Genomic DNA, 11,076 nt, shown 5'->3' on the forward strand with positions numbered 1-11,076 from the left:
GTTGCGGTACTTGCCCTCTATTCCCATTTTGCTGAGAGTTTTTATCATGAATGGATGTTGAATTTTCTCAAATGCTTTTTCAGCATCTATGGAGATGATCATGTGGTTTTTGTCTTTCTTTTTGTTGATGTGGTGGATGATGTTGATGGATTTTCGAATGTTGTACCATCCTTGCATCCCTGGGATGAACCCCACTTGGTCATGGTGTATGATCCTTTTGATATACTGTTGAATTCTGTTTGCTAATATTTTATTGAGTATTTTTGCATCTACATTCATCAGGGATATTGGTCTGTAATTTTCTTTTTTGGTGGGGTCTTTTCCTGGTTTTGGTATTAGGGTGATGTTGGCTTCATAGAATGAGTTTGGGAGTATTCCCTCTTCTTCTATTTTGTGGAACACTTTAAGGAGAATGGGTATTATGTCTTCTCTGTGTGTCTGATAAAATTCCGAGGTAAATCCATCCGGCCCCGGGGTTTTGTTCTTGGGTAGTTTTTTGATTACTGTTTCAATTTCTTTGCTTGTAATTGGTTTGTTTAACTTTTGTGTTTCTTCCTTGGTCAGTCTTGGGAGGTTGTATTTTTCTAGGAAGTTGTCCATTTCTTCTAGGTTTTCCAGCTTGTTGGCATATAGGTTTTCATAGTAGTCTTTAATAATTCTTTGTATTTCTGTGGAGTCTGTCGTGATTTTTCCATTCTCATTTCTGATTATGTTGATTTGTGTTGACTCTCTTTTTCTCTTAATAAGTTGGGCTAGAGGCTTATCTATTTTGTTTATTTTCTCAAAGAACCAGCTCTTGGTTTCGTTGATTTTTGCTATTGTTTTATTCTTCTCAATTTTGTTTATTTCTTCTCTGATCTTTATTATGTCCCTCCTTCTGCTGACTTTAGGCCTCATTTGTTCTTCTTTTTCCAGTTTTAATAGTTGTGATGTTAGACTATTCATTTGGGATTGTTCTTCCTTCTTCAAGTGTGCCTGGATTGCTATATACTTTCCTCTTAAGACTGCTTTCGCTGCATCCCACAGAAGTTGGGGCTTAGTGTTGTTGTTGTCATTTGTTTCTATATATTCCTTGATCTCTATTTTGATTTGTTCATTGATCCATTGATTATTTAGTAGCATGTTGTTAAGCCTCCATGTGTTTGTGAGCCTTTTTGTTTTCTTTGTAGAATTTATTTCTACTTTCATACCTTTGTGGTCTGAAAAATTGGTTGGTAGAATTTCAATATTGTGGAATTTACTGAGGCTCTTTTTGTGAGCTAGTATGTGGTCTATTCTGGAGAATGTTCCATGTGCACTTGAGAAGAATGTATATCCTGTTGCTTTTGGATGTAAAGTTCTATAGATGTCTATTAGGTCCATCTGTTCTAGTGTGTTGTTCAGTGCCTGTGTGTCTTTACTTATTTTCTGCCCGGTGGATCTATCCTTTGGGGTGAGTGGTGTGTTGAAGTCTCCTACAATGAATGCATTGCAGTCTATTTCCCTCTTCAGTTCTGTTAGTATTTGCTTCACATATGCTGGTGCTCCTGTATTGGGTGCATATATATTTAGAATGGTTATATCCTCTTGTTGGACTAAGCCCTTTATCATTATGTAGTGGCCTTCTTTATCTCTTGTTACTTTCTTTGTTTTGAAGTCTATTTTGTCTGATATTAGTACTGCAACCCCTGCTTTCTTCTCACTGTTGTTTGCCTGAAATATGTTTTTCCATCCCTTGACTTTTAGTCTATGCTTATCTTTGGGTTTAAGGTGAGTTTCTTGTAAGCAGCATATAGATGGGTCTTGCTTTTTTATCCATTCTATTACTCTATGTCTTTTGATTGGTGCATTAAGTCCATTTACATTTAGGGTGACTATTGAAAGATATGTACTTATTGCCATTGCAGGCTTTAGATTCGTGGTTACCAAAGGTTCAAGGTTAGATTCTTTAGTATCTTACTGCCTAACTTAGCTCGCTTATTGAGCTGTTATATACACTGTCTGGAGAGTCTTTTCTTCTCTCCCTTCTTATTCCTCCTCCTCCATTCTTCATATGTTGTGTGTTTTGTTCTGTGCTCTTTTTAGGGGTGCTCCCATCTAGAGCAGTCCCTGTAGGATGCCCTGTAGAGGTGGTTTGTGGGAAGCAAATTCCCTCAGCTTTTGCTTGTCTGGGAATTGTTTGATCCCACCATCATATTTAAATGATAGTCGTGCTGGATACAGTATCCTTGGTTCAAGGCCCTTCTGTTTCATTGCATTAAGTATATCATGCCATTCTCTTCTGGCCTGTAGGGTTTCTGTTGAGAAGTCTGATGTTAGCCTGATTGGTTTTCCTTTATAGGTGACCTTTTTCTCTCTAGCTGCCTTTAAAACTCTTTCCTTGTCCTTGATCCTTGCCATTTTAATTATTATGTGTCTTGGTGTTGTCCTCCTTGGATCCTTTCTGTTGGGGGTTCTGTATAATTCCATGGTCTGTTCGATTATTTCCTCCCCCAGTTTGGGGAAGTTTTCAGCAATTATTTCTTCAAAGACACTTTCTATCCCTTTTCCTCTTTCTTCCTCTTCTGGTATCCCTATAATACGAATGTTTTTCCTTTTGTATTGGTCACATATTTCTCTTAGTGTTGTTTCATTCCTGGAGATCCTTTTATCTCTCTCTATGTCAGCTTCTATACGTTCCTGTTCTCTGGCTTCTATTCCTTCAATGGCCTCTTGCATCTTATCCATTCTGCTTATAAATCCTTCCAGGGATTGTTTCACTTCTGTGATCTCTTTCCTGACATCTGTGATCTCCTTCCGGACTTCATCCCACTGCTCTTGCATTTTTCTCTGCATCTCATCCCATTGCTCTTGCATTTTTTTCTGCATCTCTGTCAGCATGTTCATGATTTTTATTTTGAATTCTTTTTCAGGAAGACTAGTTAGGTCTGTCTCCTTCTCAGGTGTTGTCTCTGTGATCTTTGTCTGCCTGTAGTTTTGCCTTTTCATGGTGATAGAGATAGTTTGCAGAGCTGGTACAAGTGACCGCTGGAAGAGCTTCCCTTCTTGTTGGTTTGTAGCCTTTTCCTGGGAGAATAGCGACCTCTAGTGGCTTGTGCTGGGCAGCTGTGCGCATACAGGGCTTCTGCTTCCTGCCCAGTTGCTTTGGGGTTTATCTCCGCTGTTGCTGTGGGCTTGGCCTGGCTGGGGCTGTTCCTCCAAAATGGTGGAGCCCCGTTGGAGGGGGAGCAGCCAGGAGACTATTTATCTCCGTAAGGGGCCTCTGTGCTCCCTGCTGCCCAGGGGGTTAGAGTGCCCAGAGATCCCCAGATTCCCTGCTTCTGGTCTAAGTGACCTGTCCTGCCCCTTTAAGATTTCCAAAAAGCACTCTCCAAACCAAAACAACAGCAGCAACAATGAGAGAGGGAACAGAAACAAAGAGAAAAAAAAAGGAAAAAAAAGGAAAAAACAAGCGATTTTTTTTTTTTTTTTTTTTTGTCCTCAGGTGCCGGTCCCAGGCACCCGCTCACTGGTCCTGCTGCCCTGTCTCCCTAGCACCAGGGTCCCTGTCCTCTCAAGGCTTCCAAAAAGCACCCACCCACCGGTCCCGCAGGGAAGGAACGCTCAATATTCTTTGTCCTCAGGCACTGGTCCCACGCACCCGCTCACCAGTCCCGCCGCCCTGCCTCCCTAGCACCGGGGTCCCTGTCCCTTCAAGGATTCCAAAAAGCACTCGGCAAAAAGAGAGAAAAAAAAGGGGAAAAACGCGCGATTTCTTCCGTCCTCAGGTGCTGGTCTCAGGCACCCACCCACCGGTCCCACAGGGAAAAATGCGGGATATTCTTTGTCCTCAGGTGCCGGTCCCAGGCACCCGCTCACCAGTCCCGCCGCCCTGCCTCCCTAGCACCGGGGTCCCTGTCCCTTTTAGGCTTCCAAAAAGCACTCGCAGAAAAGAGAAAAAAAAAAGGGGAAAAACGCGCGATTTCCTCTGTCCTCAAGTGCCGGTCTCAGGCACCCGCCCACCGGTCCCGCAGGGAAAAATGGGGGATATTCTTTGTCCTCAGGCGCCGGTCCCAGCCACCCGCTCACCAGTCCCGCCACCGTGCCTCCCTAGCACTGGGGTCCCCGTCCCTTCAAGGCTTCCAAAAAGCGCTCGCCAAAAAGAGAAAAAAAAAAAAAAAAGGGGAAAAATGCGCGACCTCCTCCGTCCTCAGGCACCGGTCTCAGGCACCCGCCCCCAGGTCTCGCAGGGAGAAACGCGGGATATTCTTTGTCCTTCGGCGCCGTTCCCAGGCACCTCCTCACCGGTCCCGCCACCCTGCCTCCCCAGCAACGGGGGCCCGTCCCTCTAAGGCTTCCAAAAAACGCTCGACAAAAAAAAAAAAAAAAAAAACCGCTCCGGTTTCTCTCCACCCGCCGGGAGCCGGGGGGAGGGGCGCTGGGGTCCCGCCGGGCTGGGGCTTGTATCTTACCCCCTTCACAAGGCGCTGGGTTCTTGCAGGTGTGGATGTGGTCTGGATGTTGTCCTGTGTCCTGTGGTCTCTATTTTAGGAAGATTTTTCTTTGTTATATTTTCATAGCTCTATGTGTTTTTGGGAGGAGATTTCCACTGCTCTACTCACGCCGCCATCTTGGCTCTGCCCCTCCAGTCAATTAATCTTTGACCAAAAAAAAAAAATTGAAGCAATACAATGGAGCAAAGATGGTCTTTTCAACAAATAGTGCTGGAGCTACTGGACATCCACTTGCAAAAAAAAGAAAAGAAAAAGAAAAATCTAGATAAAACCTTACACCCTTCACAAGAATTAACTCAAAGCTGATTATTTTGAATGAACTCAAAATTAACTTAAATTGATTAAATGTAATGTGTAAAAATATAAAACATAGAAGATAACATAGGAAAAATCAGACTTTGGGAAAGGTGATGACTTTTTAGATACAACACCAAAGGCATGATCCATGAAAGAAACAACTGATAAGCTAGAAATGAGCTATCAAGCCATGAAAAGACAAGGAGATGCCTAAATGCATATTACTAAGTGAAAGAAAATGTGAAAGTCTACATACTGCATGATTCCCATTATATGACATTCTGGGGAAGGTAAAATATGAGTACAGTAAAAACTGGTTGCCAGGGGTTGGGGTGAATAGGCAAAGCACAGACAAATTTTTTAGCAGTGTAAATACTCCATATGATACTAAAATGATGGATACATGTCTTATGCATTTGTTCAAACCCATGGTGTACAATGTCAAGAGTAAAACCTTAATTGTTAACTAGTCTTTGGTTAATGATGATTTGCCAATGTAGGTTCATCAATTGTAACAAATGTACCACATCCATGGTAGAAAGAGGGGAGAAATTGATAATGATGACAAGCTATGCATTTGGGGGTAGGAGATATACGGGAAATCTCCATGCCTTCCTCTCTGTTTTGCTATGGACCTAAAAAAAACAATAGTAAATTTTTTTAAAAACTACTGGAAAGATAAACATCCTAAAAGAGTCATCAGTTAATCACACAAGCATGTGATTTATAAAGGAAGAAATATAAACAGCAAAAATAAAAAAGTGTATAAACTCACTAGTAATTTTTTAAATCTGCACAATAAAATAATGGTGTATATATATATATTATTTCACCTGTTTTTTGGTATCAGTAAACTACAATTACATGAAGAACATTATGTTTAATAGGCTCCCCACTTCACCAAGTACCCCCCCACATATCCTTTCACAGTCACTGTCCATCTGTGTAGAAAGATGCTGTAAAATCACTACTTGTCTTCTCTGTTGCACAGCACTCCCCATGCACCCCATGCACTATACATGCTAATCGTAATGCCCTCTTTCTTTTCCCCTGCCCTTATCCCTCCTTTGCCACTCATCGTCCCCAGTCCCTTTCCCTTTGGTAACCATTAGTCCATTCTTGGGTTCTGTGATTCTGTTGCTGTTTTGTTCCTTCAGTTTTCCTTTGGTCTTATACTCCACATATGAGTGAAATCATTTGGTACTTGCAGTTCTCCGCATGGCTTATTTCACTGAGCATAATACCCTCTAGCTCCATCCATGTTGTTGCGAATGGTAGGATCTGTTTTTTCCTTATGGCTGTGTAATATTCCATTGTGTACATGTACCACCTCTTCTTTATACATTCATCTACTGATAGACATTTAGGTTGCTTCCATATCTTGGCTACTGTAAATAGTGCAGTGATAAACATAGGGGTGCATCTGTCTTTTTCAAACTGGAGTGCTGCATGCTTATGGTAAATTCCTAGAAGTGGAATAGCTGGGTCAAATGGTATTTCTATTTTGAGCATTCTGAGGAACCTCCATACTGCTTTCCACAATGGTTGAACTAATTTACATTCCCACCAGCAGTGTAGGAGGGTTCCCCTTTCTCCACAACCTTGCCAACACTTGTTGTTGTTTGTCTTTTTGATGCTGGCGATCCTTACTGGTGTGAGGTGATGTCTCATTGTGGTTTTAATTTGCATTTCTCTGATGACAAGTGATGTGGAGCATCTTCTCATGTGTCTGTTGGCCATCTGAATTTCTTCTTTAGAGAACTGTCTATTCAGCTCCTCTGCCCATTTTTTAATTGGATTATTTGCTTTTTGTTTGTTGAGGTGTCAGAGCTTTTATATATTTTGGATGTCAACCCTTTATTAAATCTGTCATTTATGAATATATTCTCCCATACTGTAGGATACCTTTTTGTTTTATTGATGGTGTCCTTTGCTGTACAGAAGCTTTTTAGCTTGATATAGTCCCACTTGTTCATTTTTGCCTTTGTTTCCCTTGCCCGGGGAGATATGTTCATGAAGAAGTCACTCACGTTTATGTCCAAGAGATTTTTGCATATGTGTTTTCTCAGAGTTTTATGGTTTCATGACTTACATTCAGGTCTTTGAACTATTTTGAATTTACTTTTGTTTATGGGGTAAGAGGGTGATACAGTTTCATTCTCTTACATGTAGCTGTCCAGTTTTGTCAGCACCATCTGTTGAAGAGACTGTCATTTCCCCATTGTATGTCCATGGATCCCTTATCGTGTATTAATTGACCATATATGTTTGGGTTAATGTTTGGAGTCTCTATTCTGTTCCACTGGTCTGTGGCTCTGTTCTTGTGCTAGTACCAAATTGTCTTGATTACTGTGGCTTTGTAGTAGAGCTTGAAGTTGGGTAGCGAGATCCCCCCACTTTATTATTCCTTCTCAGGATTGCTTTAGCTATTCAGGGTCTTTGGTGTTTCCATATGAATTTTTGAACTATTTTTTCCAGTTCATTGAATAATGCTGTTGGTAATTTGATAGGGATTGCATCGAATCTGTATATTGCTTTGGGCAGGATGACCATTTTGACGATATTAATTCTTCCTAGTCAGGAGCATGGGATGAGTCTCCATTTGTTAGTGTCCTCTTTAATTACTCTTAAGAGTGTCTTGTAGTTTTCAGGGTATAGGTCTTTCACTTCCTTGGTTAGGTTTATTCCTAGGTATTTTATTCTTTTTGATGGAATTGTGAATGGAATTGTTTTCCTGATTTCTCTTTCTATTGGCTCATTGTTAGTGTATAGGAAAGCTACAGATTTCTTTGTGTTAATTTTGTATCCTGCAACTTTGCTGAATTCCGATATTAGTTCTAATAGTTTTGGAGTGGAGTCTTTAGGGTTTTTTTATGTACAATATCATGCCATCTGCAAATAGTGACAGTTTGACTTCTTCTTTACCAATCTGAATTCCTTGTATTTCTTTGTTTTGTCTGATTGCTGTGACTAAGATCTCCAGTACTATGTTGAATAACAGTGGGGAGAGTGGGCATCCCTGTCTTGTTCCCGATCTCAGAGGAAAAGCTTTCAGCCTCTTGCTGTTCAGTATGATGTTAGCTGTGGGTTTAGCATGTATGGCCTTTATTATGTTAAGGTACTTGCCCTCTGTGCCCATTTTGTTGAGAGTTTTTGTCATGAATGGATGTTGAATTTTGTCGAATACTTTTTCACCATCTATGGAGATGATCATGTAGTTTTTGTCCTTCTTTTTGTTGATGTGGTAGATGATGTTGACGGATTTTCGAATGTTGTACCATCCTTGCATTCCTGGGATGAATCCCACTTGGTCATGGTATATGATCCTCTTGATGTATTTTTGAATTCAGTTTGCTAATATTTTGTTGAGTATTTTTGCATCTATGTTCATCAGGGATATTGGTCTGTAATTTTCTTTTTTGGTGAGGTCTTTGCCTGGTTTTGGTATTAGGGTGATGTTGGCTTCATAGAATGAGTTTGGGAGTATTACCTCCTCTTCTATTTTTGAAAAACTTTAAGGAGAATGGGTATTATATCTTTTCTGTATGTCTGATAAATTTCCAAGGTAAATCCATCTGTACTGGGGGTTTTGTTCTTGGGTAGTTTTTTGATTATTGATTCAATTTCGTTGCTGGAAATTGGTCTGTTTAGAATATCTGTTTCTTTCTGGGTCAGTCTTGGTAGGTTGTATTTTTCTAGGAAGTTGTCCATTTCTCCTAGGTTTCTAGCTTGTTAGCATATAGGTTTTCAAAGTATTCTCCAATAATTCTTTGTATTTCTGTGGGGTGCATCATGATTTTTCCTTTCTCATTTCTGATTCTGTTGATATGTGTTAGCTGTCTTTTTCTCTTAATAAGTCTGGCTAGAGGCTTATCTATTTTATTTTCTCAAAGAACCAGCTCTTGGTTTCATTGATTTTTTCTATTGATTTATTCTCAATTTTATTTATTTCTTCTCTGATCTTTATTATGTCCCTCCGTCTGCTGACCTTAGGCCTCATTTGTTCTACTTTTTCCAATTTCAATAATTGTGACATTAGACTATTCATTTGGGATTGTTCTTCCTTCTTTAAATATGCCTGAATTGCTATATACTTTCCTCTTAAGACTGCTTTCGCTGCGTCCCACAGAAGTTGGGGCTTTGTGTTGTTGTTGTCATTTGTTTCCATATATTGCTGGATCACCATTTTAATTTGTTTGTTGATCCATTGATTATTTAGGAGCATGTTGTTAAGCCTCCATGTGTTTGTGGGCCTTTATGCTTTCTTTCTACAATTTATTTCTAGTTTCATACCTTTGTGGTCTGAAAAGTTGGTTTGGTAGGATTTCAATCTTTTTGAATTTACTGAGGCTCTTTTTGTGGCCTAGTATGTGGTCTATTCTGGAAAATGTTCCATGTGCACTTGAGAAGAATGTGTGTCCTGCTACTTTTGGGTGTAGAGTTCTGTAGATGTCTATTAGATACATCTGTTCTAGTGTGTTGTTCAGTGCCTCTGTGTCCTTACTTATTTTCTGTCTGGTGGATCTGTCCTTTGGAGTGAGTGGTGTGTTGAAGTCTCCTAAAATGAATGCATTACATTCTATTTCCTCCTTTAGTTCTGTTAGTATTTGTTTCACATATGCTGGTGCTCCTGTATTGGGTGAATATATATTTATAATGGTTATATCCTGTTGTTGGACTGAGCCCTTTATCATTATGTAATGTCCTTCTTTATCTCTTCTTACTTTCTTTGTTTTAAAGTCTATTTTGTCTGATACTAGTATTGCAACACCTGCTTTTTTCTCCCTCTTGTTTGCATGAAATATCTTTTTCCATCTCTTGACTTTTGATCTGTGCATGTCTTTGGGTTTGAGGTGAGTCTCCTGTAAGCAGCATACAGATGGTTCTTGTTTTTTTATCCATTCAGTGACTCTATGTCTTTTGATTGGTGCATTTAGCCCATTTACATTTAGGGTGATTATTGAAAAATATGTACTTATTGCCACTGCAGGCTTTAGATTCGTGGTTACCAAAGATTCAAGGTTAGCTTCTTTACTACCTTACTGTCTAACTTAACTCGCTCATTGAGCTATTATAAACACAGTCTGATGATTGTTTCTCTCCCTTCTTATTCCTCCTCCTCCAATCTTCATATGTTGGGTGTTTTGTTCTGTGCTCTTTTTATGAGTGCTCCCATCTAGAGCAGTCCCTCTAAGATACCCTGGAGAGGTGGTTAGTGCAAGGCAAATTCCCTCAACTTTTGCTTGTCTGGGAATTGTTTAATCCCTCCTTCATATTTAAATGATAATCGTGCTGAATACAGTATCCTTGGTTCAAGGCCCTTCTGTTTCATTGCATTAAATATATCATGCCATTCTCTTCTGGCCTATAAGGTTTCTGTTGAGAAGTCTGATGATAGTCTGATGGGTTTTCATTTGTAGGTGACCTTTTTTCTCTCTCTGGCTGCCTTTAATACTCTGTCCTTGTCCTTGATCTTTGCCATTTTAATTATTATGTGTCTTGGTGTTGTCCTCCTTGAGTCCTGTCTCTCGGGAGTTCTGTGTGCTTCTATAGTCTGAACAACTATTTTCTCCCCCAGTTTGGGGAAGTTCTCAGCAATTATTTCTTCAAAGACACTTTCTATCCCCTTTTCTCTCTCTTCATCTTCTGGTACCTCTATAATGTGGATATTGTTCCTTTTCGATTGGTCACACAGTTCTCTTAATATTGTTTCATTCCTGGAGATCCTTTTATCTCTCTCTGTATCAACTTCTATGTGTTCCTGTTCTCTGGTTTCTATTCCATCAATGACCTCTTGCATCTTAGCCATTCTGCTTATAAATCCTTCCAGAGTTTGTTTCATTTCTGTAATCTCCCTCTGGACATCGTCCCTTAGCTCTTGCATATTTCTCTGCAGCTCTGTCAGCATGTTTATGATTTTTATTTTGAATTCTTAAAAATATGAAATGCTTCACGAATTTGCATGTCATCCTTGTGCAGGGGCCATGCTAATCTTCTCTGTATCATTCCAATTTTAGTATATGTGCTGCTGAAGCAAGCACTATTATTTCACCTTTTATACTGAAAAACAATTAAGGATTAAGAATATCCACTGTTGGATCAAGAATTGGGGAAATAGGCCACTCAAGTACTCTTGGTAGTAATGGTAATAAACTGGTCCAATAATTTTGGTAGGCAATCTGACAATATATGTGTCAAAATTTTAAAGTTCTACACCATTTGACCTAGAAATTTAATCTGAGAAAATAATCATGAAAATGTTAAAAAAGGAGGAGCCAAGATGGCGGCATGAGTAGGGCAGCAGAAA

The 11,076-nt window shown here is 39.8% G+C and overlaps 1 non-coding gene across 1 annotated transcript; it reads right to left on the minus strand.

Annotated features, from left to right (window-relative positions):
• Nucleotides 1–10,703: 10,703 nt before the first annotated feature.
• LOC118969235 (U6 spliceosomal RNA) lies at nucleotides 10,704–10,810 on the minus strand. Its single transcript, XR_005057181.1, has one exon. It is a non-coding gene; the product is annotated as a U6 spliceosomal RNA (small nuclear RNA).
• Between the last annotated feature and the right edge of the window lie 266 nt (nucleotides 10,811–11,076).

This window comes from Manis javanica, chromosome 7 (assembly GCF_040802235.1).
Source record: "Manis javanica isolate MJ-LG chromosome 7, MJ_LKY, whole genome shotgun sequence".
Lineage (NCBI taxonomy): Eukaryota > Metazoa > Chordata > Mammalia > Pholidota > Manidae > Manis > Manis javanica.